This window comes from Homarus americanus, unplaced genomic scaffold (assembly GCF_018991925.1).
Source record: "Homarus americanus isolate GMGI-L3 unplaced genomic scaffold, GMGI_Hamer_2.0 scaffold51859, whole genome shotgun sequence".
NCBI lineage: Eukaryota > Metazoa > Arthropoda > Malacostraca > Decapoda > Nephropidae > Homarus > Homarus americanus.
This window is the reverse complement of record NW_024711292.1, coordinates 16,573,577-16,581,975: the sequence shown is the minus strand read 5'-3', so window position 1 is coordinate 16,581,975 and position 8,399 is coordinate 16,573,577.

Genomic DNA, 8,399 nt, shown 5'->3' with positions numbered 1-8,399 from the left:
CAGATCAGACAACAATGACCCTAAATGGATAAATAATTACTTATAGAACATTATTGGCCAAAGGAAGGCTATAGGTAGGATAAATCGTGGCGAATTTGATCTCCGGGAGTATATAAGGTATTGGCCGGTAGGGTTAAGACCGAGATAAGAAAAGCCAAGAGGAACTATGAACTGAAGGTAGCAGGGGAAGCGAAAACAAACCCCAAAGGATTCTACCAAATGTATCAAACTAAAACACTAGATAAGATTGGACCAATACGTTCAGATACCGGCGAGCTAACTGATAACGACGGAGAAATGAGCAATAATCTGAAAGAAATTTTTTTCAAAAGTTTTCACCACCGAAAATTTAAACATGATACCCGAGGCACCGACTCTATTCAGAGATAGTGTCATGGTCACGTTGACTGCTGATCTATTTAACTAATGATTCTTATTAAACTCCACGCCCGCAAAACATGAGTGAGTTAGCGACCCCTGAGAAGACGTGTTTTTTCCCCATAGACGCTACACTAGTGTTCCCTCCCAGAGTCCCGCCTTTGTGAAGACAGTTGTCAATGCGTTGTTATTCCACTTTCTCCTGGGAAGCTCAATCTTGAATTAGTCTGTGTAAATCAACTCAAGTAATTCGCCAGACCTTTGTCAACTGAGGGTCATCTTTGAATGAGTAACAGTTAGTTTGTTTGTAATTATTGTCATTGTGTGAGTAGCGATCACTGGCAACTCAGGGGTATATATACCCTAAGACGAGCCAGAGAGAGTGCTCTCTGATGCTGCTTCAATATTTCTCCAGATCCCCTTGTGGTTCTTGAATCGCTCAACCATTCAACAACGGCCTCGGATGTAGTAGATAACCAGCAGGGATCATTTACGTAACGATGGCACCGATGCGGCCTGATTAATGTGCCCCACGGCTTCGTTGGGCCAGACCCCAGACCCGCCATGTGTCTGGCTACCCCACAATAACAACGGTCATGAGCCCCAGTGCTCTACCCTGGGCTACTCCTTGGAAGTGTATGTCCACAGAGAGTGTTGTGACATGTATGTTAGGGATAATTAGATGGAAATAATTATCCCATGTTGGGTAGTGGACCCCTGTATATGCTAGTGTCAGTATTAACGTATATGTGGAGTAAAATAATCTACAATGAGTGCCATGTAATGTAACACCAGTAATGTTGTGAGTAAGAATAAGAATGTAGGAACTGAGTCTGCAATAAGCCCAGGAGGTGAGCCTGGTAGTTATATGATTAATACAATATCTTTCCCCATTGATTGCATATTAATAAATTGTTTTTAGAGTACTTTAGGTGTATTCCTTTCTCCCACAGTATTTTACCTTTATTTCCATCCAAGTGACTTGATACCAGAATTACTATACCCACGTGCCTAGACCCTCGACCATGCTACCAAAAGAAGGACCATGCTACCAAAAGAATGTCCATGCTACCAAAAGAATGTCCATGCTACCAAAAGAATGTCCATGCTACCAAAAGAATAGGTGACAGAACTGAGTAAGAGTAAGACTAAGAGAAGTAAGTAAGATGAGGGTGGTGTAGATATAGAGAGGAAACCCGCGCCCTCACATTGGTGGCAGCGCCAGACCCGCGCCCTAACATTGGTGATAGCGGTGGAATCCCGCGCCCTCACATTGGTGTGCAGCTGGGATGTAATTTATATGGTATCAAGGTCAGGAGGAATAAATGTGATACTGTGGGTAATTTTTGTGTTTAAGGGTGCATATGTAATAACCATTTCTCCGTGCATTTACCTAACCATGTCACTGTAACTAATGAATATTTCAGAGTGCTAATAATCTTGTAATGAAATTTTTCCCAGTGTACAGTATAGTTGTAATTCTGTGCAAAATTTTTTTTTGAGGTTACGGAGATGTTGAAAACAGTTCACGGCAAATACTTTACTTGGAGTTAGGTTAGAACATTGGCCTCGAGAAAATTAGAAATCTGTTTTAAAGTAAAGTGTACAGTAAAATGTGAATACTTATAATGTTCAAGTACTGTATTGAAAAGTGTCTGAAAAACAGAGGTGAACCACCTAATTTTTTCGCAATCTTTTGTGAAAATCTCGAAAAGTGTTGGGTGTATGCCAAGGTAAATTTTTTTTGGGTGCCTTTCTGCACTGGTACCACAGCAATTGTTGTGATCACTCGAGTTAATACTTTGTTATTTACAGACAATGAGGGACATTGAACATGTGCCGTGTTAAGAGCGTGGTGGACAGTGGTGATTTCTGAGTGTACCGGAAGGCCGTAATCATATTAAGGTTATGTAACTGAGTGTTATTTGTAATTGACATATTATGGAGGTAGTTATTTTAATTTCAATTGGAAGTGTTTTAGTTATAAGTTGATGTCAGTTTTGACAAGTGAATTTATTTGTATAACATGTGTGGTGTTAGATTCCCGAGTATATTGTATTTTTTGTATTGTTTCTACTAGTATGATTTTTAGTGCATAGAGCATTAGTTCTAGCAGTGTAGACTTACAGTATACTGGCAGACTTAATTTCTAAGGGTAAGGCCACCAGACCCCTCTGGACAGCATGTAGCCTGTTAGTAGCGTGCAGAGGGACTAGGCATTGGGTTAGGGTTTTCCATTGACCAGATCGATAAGGGTAAAGAAGGGTGAAACATAACATGTGGCTAATTCGATTTATTCTTATAAAATCATACTGGTAAAAAACATATATGAATTGGCCCTCAGAAGAACAACGGAAATGTCTGGATGGGCCCCCAGACTCTACATTGATGGCGTAAGTCATCCACCTACTTATTGCATAACAATCTGTGACCACCTTACCTCGGTCATTCCTTCATACCATATCCCCAACACATCAGGGACTGCTCCACCTGTATGGAATATAGCACCGTCGGTTATCATACATAGTAGCACCATCTCAACACACATGTTACACTCATACCTGCAAGTATGGACTCCTTGTGACTTTGCATACAATTGAGGCACTTGTTCAAGACACCACCCTCGTGGGTAAAGACGAGGCTTCCAGAGACATACCTTCAGCACTATTTCTACGCCTGGTATTATAGGTCGTTCCAAGTGACGACCGCAGAGTTTCTCACGTGTCTCCTCATTTGTGACTATTCATTTGAGGAAAGGCTGGAAATCCACAGGTTCACAGTGGATTGGCATAGCGGGAGTAGTCACCACCTGTTGTGACGCCTGGGGCGATAATGGTGGCCGGGCGGCAAGGTACTCCGGACCGCATGGAACCTGAGGTGTGGACTCCCTTACTTCAAACTAACCAGAGAAACGACAAAGATCCTCGAAAAAGTCGCCACACCACCCCCCGCAAACCAACCTATTGTGCTTCAGCTTGGAAATAATCTTTCCGTAAAAATAATGACATCCATAATCCACGCCCACATCATGAATATAGCCAGACCTGGAACTTTTGCCAAGGCAGCAAGGGACATGTTTGCCGCCAACAACCTGCCAGACATGGAATTCCCAAACGATGTGCCTTCTTCTGAAATCTTCAACTTCATTTACAAATCAGAGAGCACTGAAATTCAAATACCAACAACTCACGAACCATCAACTCACGAACCATCAACTCAAGAACAGACTACCTCAGGCATACAACCCGAGCCAGCAAGCGAGGAAGAATCGATGGAAGACACAAGCGAAGATGAAACCACCACAATAACAGAACAAGCCGCCAGAGTCAACACCCAAAAAAAGAATCAAGCAGGAACTAAGGCACCACCTGCTACGGAGAACAAAGACCTAGGGCATGAAACTGGTATTCGATTTTACTCCACTACAGCTCCCCCCATAGTCTCAACAGAAAGACTATTGGCAGAAATAAGGCAAGGCAAGATTAAATACACATACTCAGACAAAAACCTAGATGACACACATATTGAAACACTAATCAAGAAGGGAAGAATACTCACAAGACACAACAGAATAGAAAGAGTTGATCAGTCAACATATAAAAAGATCCGCCTGGGCCTGGACAGGAGGTTGTCAGGGGAGCACCGGTCAGCAAAAATGGCGCAAACCAGCTCTAGGCACCAGCCTTCATAATAAATAAGCTAAAAATAATCCAACATAATGTCTTAGCATGGATCCCACAGAGAGCAAGCGAATTATATAACACATACCGTAACATAGACCCAGATATTATCCTCATCAATTCGCATGGTAAGAAAAACTCAGAAAAAATAAAACTATTTAACTACACAGTCTACCAAAAAACAATCAAGACACACAACATGATGGAATTGCCATAGCCATCAAACGAAACATACAACACAAGATACACGACTCATTTCAAGAAAACTTTCTGGCGATCGAAATTAACTGCCCAACAGGACCAATTATAATCGTCACCTGTTACCTCCCTCCGAGAAGACCCATATTCCCACTAGCAGACATGCTCAAACTCCTGAGAAGAAACATACCAGCATGGAACTTGAGGTGACGGTAGAACGAGGAAGACTGAGAAATAATGCCTGACGGGCGGTTATCCCACCCCTTAACACATTCCTATTACACTTATATATCCGGCAAAGCTTTAAACTGTAATGACTTCTATTTATAAACCTTAATTATAGGGCGGGATATAGCCCGCTAGGACACTGACCTGAGGTGACGGTAGAACGAGGAAGACTGAGGGCATTGCCCCGCCGCTCCTCATCACGTAGGCCTACAGTTTCCAATTCTTAATTTTCACTTTTGTTTCTTATGGTTCTCACCTGAACACTTTTCGGTATATTGTCAATCATGCCTTATAAACACATATTTTAATCCTAAATTACACACTAAGGTAAGGTCTTGGTTTGCTAGTTCGTGGGAAAATTCATGGGGTTATAATATCACGTGGCACCCAAGGCGGGTACATGACGCGCCTTGAAACAAAGGCTGAATGTTCATGGCGGGGGTGTATCAACTTCACTTAAAACTGTAATGAGGGATTCTCCTCTCACACCTTGCACTATTTGAATACAGACATATGATTCTCTGATCACTGTACCTGTCGTGGGTATATGTCACGTGAGGATACGAGGTGTATTAAGTTCATACCGACGCATACAAGATATTTCCTTTCAAGTATAGTTTCTGGGTCACTTCCAACACCTCACATAGTTCTGATACATTTATCCTTTTTCCAGATCATTGTTCTCATGTATTTTCATATGATATCTGTGGAAGTTATGTTCGCTACACGCTCACAGACGTAAATGGTATGACCTTCAAACCCTGATCCACACTTAGTCTTACAGTACACTAGTCCGGCTCAACTGGACTATAACATTCATCTTATGCATACCCTGAGTTCTCCTTAATGCTATGAATACATACACTTAATATGATATAACTGTACCTGGGTACAATACAACACATGGTCTAGGAACATTGAGTAGGTGAGTTGTCCTTTATCAATGTTTCCCGTTTTCTGAGGTTCTACAAGCGGTGGATTTGAATGTTATATAGCGTAATATGAATTAAATGGGATTTTTAGGAATGCCAATGATGTGCGCAGTACAACGGCCTCGGATGTAGTAGATAACCAGCAGGGATCATATACGAAACGATGGCACCGATGCGGCCGGATTAATGTGCCCCACGGCTTCGTTGGGCCAGACCCCAGACTTGCCATGTGTCTGGCTACCCCACAATAACAACGGGCGTGAGCCCCAGTGCTCTACCCTGGGTTACTCCTTGGAAGTGTATGTTCACAGAGTGGGTTGTGACATGTATGTTGGGGATAATTAAATGGAAATAATTATCCCATGTTGGGTAGTGGACCCTGTATATGCTAGTTTAATTATTTACGAGTATGTTGAGAAGGGACTGAGTTTGCACTAAGCCCAGGAGTTGAGCCTGGTAGTTATATGATTAATACAATATCTTTCCCCATTGATTGCATATTAATAAATTTGTTTTTAGAGTACTTTAGGTGTATTCCTATCTCCCACAGTATTTTACCTTTATTTCCATCCAAGTGACCTGATACCAGAATTACCATACCCACGTGCCTAGACCCTCGACCATGCTACCAAAAGAATGTCCATGCAACCAAAAGAATAGGTGACGGAACTGAGTAAGAGTAAGACTAAGAGAAGTAAGTAAAGATGAGGGTGGTGTAGATAGAGTGGGAACCCGCGTCCTCACATTGGTGGCAGTGCCAGACCCGCCCCCTCACATTGGTGGCAGGCCTAGACACGCCCCCTCACATCATAACAAGTAAAATGACCCATTTGATCGATAAATATATACCCAAGACCAAACCCAGTGCTTCTAGGAATACGAGGGGATCCCTACACATGAGTCATGCGGCGGTCGACAAAATTAAGAAGAAAACCCAAAAGTTCAAGACGTGGGTTGGGTCAAACGATGAGCAAGACAGGAGGATGTATGCAAGAGCCAGAAACCAAGCAAAGATAGAGTGTAGGAGGGCTGAAAAGGAGTTCCATAGGCTGGTTACAAGCGAGGTCAAGTCAAACCCAAAGGCGTTTTACCGCTATGCAAAGTCGAAATTGAAAACGCGAGTAAGAGTATCAGACCTGAGGCTGGTGGATGGTAGTTACGCAGATTCTGACCAGGATAAAGCTGAGGCATTGAACAGCTTCTTTTCCTCGGTGTTCACAAGAGAGGATGCAACTAACCTTCCTGCGTTTGAGGACAGACGGTTCGACACTGCACTGACCCACATTGTGTTCACAGAAGAGGGTATTAGAAATAAACTGTCCAGGCTAAAGGTCCATAAGAGTCCCGGACCTGACATGATGCATCCTAGAGTGCCAAGAGAGTTGTGCAACGAGCTTGCAGAGCCCCTAAGGATCCTGTTTTGTAAATGCCTGGATGAACAAATGGTCCCCAGTGAATGGAAAGTGGCTTATGTGAGTCCTGTCTTCAAGAAGGGCGATCGTCACTCCACGAACAACTATAGACCGGTGAGCCTGACCAGCATAATATGTAAAGTACTTGAGAGTATTATCAGAGATGCCGCAATGGAACATCTAATACGAAACAACCTTGTAAAAGATTGCCAACACGGTTTTATGCAGGGGCGCTCCTGCTTAACACAATTGCTCAAGGTATTGGATATTTGGACCCATATTCTGGAACGGGGTGGTAATATCGACAATATTTACCTAGATTTTGCCAAGGCTTTCGACAGTGTACCCCACGAAAGGCTGAAAATCAAACTGGAAGGGTACGGAATTCGGGGAAATGTCCGAGCGTGGATAGAAGACTTTCTATATGACCGCAAGCAGTGTGTGGTGATTAATGGCACGAAATCGTCATCTGTACCTGTCATAAGTGGGGTACCACAGGGCAGTGTATTGGGCCCACTGTTGTTTGTTTCTTTCATAAATGACATGCCTGACGTTGTACTCTCCTCCATACAAATGTTTTCCGATGACGCCAAGTTATTTCGGGAAATTAAGAACCAAGCGCACTGTAAAGAACTGCAGAAGGACCTCTGTGGGCTCCAGGAATGGTCGAAGAAATGGCTGCTAAGATTCAATGTCACGAAGTGTAAGAGGATGCACCTGGGGCGTACCAACGGTAAGGAGGCGTATCATATGTCCCAACGGGATGAACAAACTGCATTAGTTGAGACTGTGTGTGAGAAGGACCTAGGTGTGTATGTTGACAATGAGCTGAAGTTCTCGGGCCATTGCGAGAAGAAGGTAAATCAGGCAAATAAATTATTGGATCTTATAAGAAGGTCGTTCAGATATCTAGACGGTCCGACCCTCGTCACGATCTTCAGGAGTGAAGTGCTTCCCCATCTGGAGTACTGTCACCCCATCTGGTCCCCGAGATATGCTAGGGACTGTCAGTTGGTTGAAAATGTTCAAAGGAGGGCCACCAGACTGGTGCCTGCACTTCGGCACCTCAGCTACCCTGAGAGATTGGAGCGCCTGAACTTGCCTAGCTTATACTACAGACGGGCAAGGGGGGACCTAGTTGAGGTGTATAAGCATCTCAAGGGGCACTACTCAGTTGAGTGTCCTTACTTGGAGCTGGGGGACGCTCGCCCCACAAGGGGTCACAGCTCAAGATTGAAGAAGCCGCAAGTCCAGAAAACCGTGAGGGCAAACTTTTTCGGAGTGAGGGTTGTAAACTCTTGGAACAATCTACCAGAGAGTGTTGTGACGGTACCGAGTGTCAGCGTTTTCAAGACAAAACTTGACCAACACTGGAGCGGGTTCAGGTACATTCAGGAGCCGGTGCATGCCCAGTATTTGTCAATAGTGCGTGACAGAGACGTGACCGATCGCCCGGGCGTCTAACGAGCCGATCTTTTGGTGAAGAAGATAAATGAAAAGGAAAAGTAATCAGAGACGTGGCCGATCGCCCAAGCGGCTAACAAGCTGATCAGTGGCGAAGAGGATAAAAA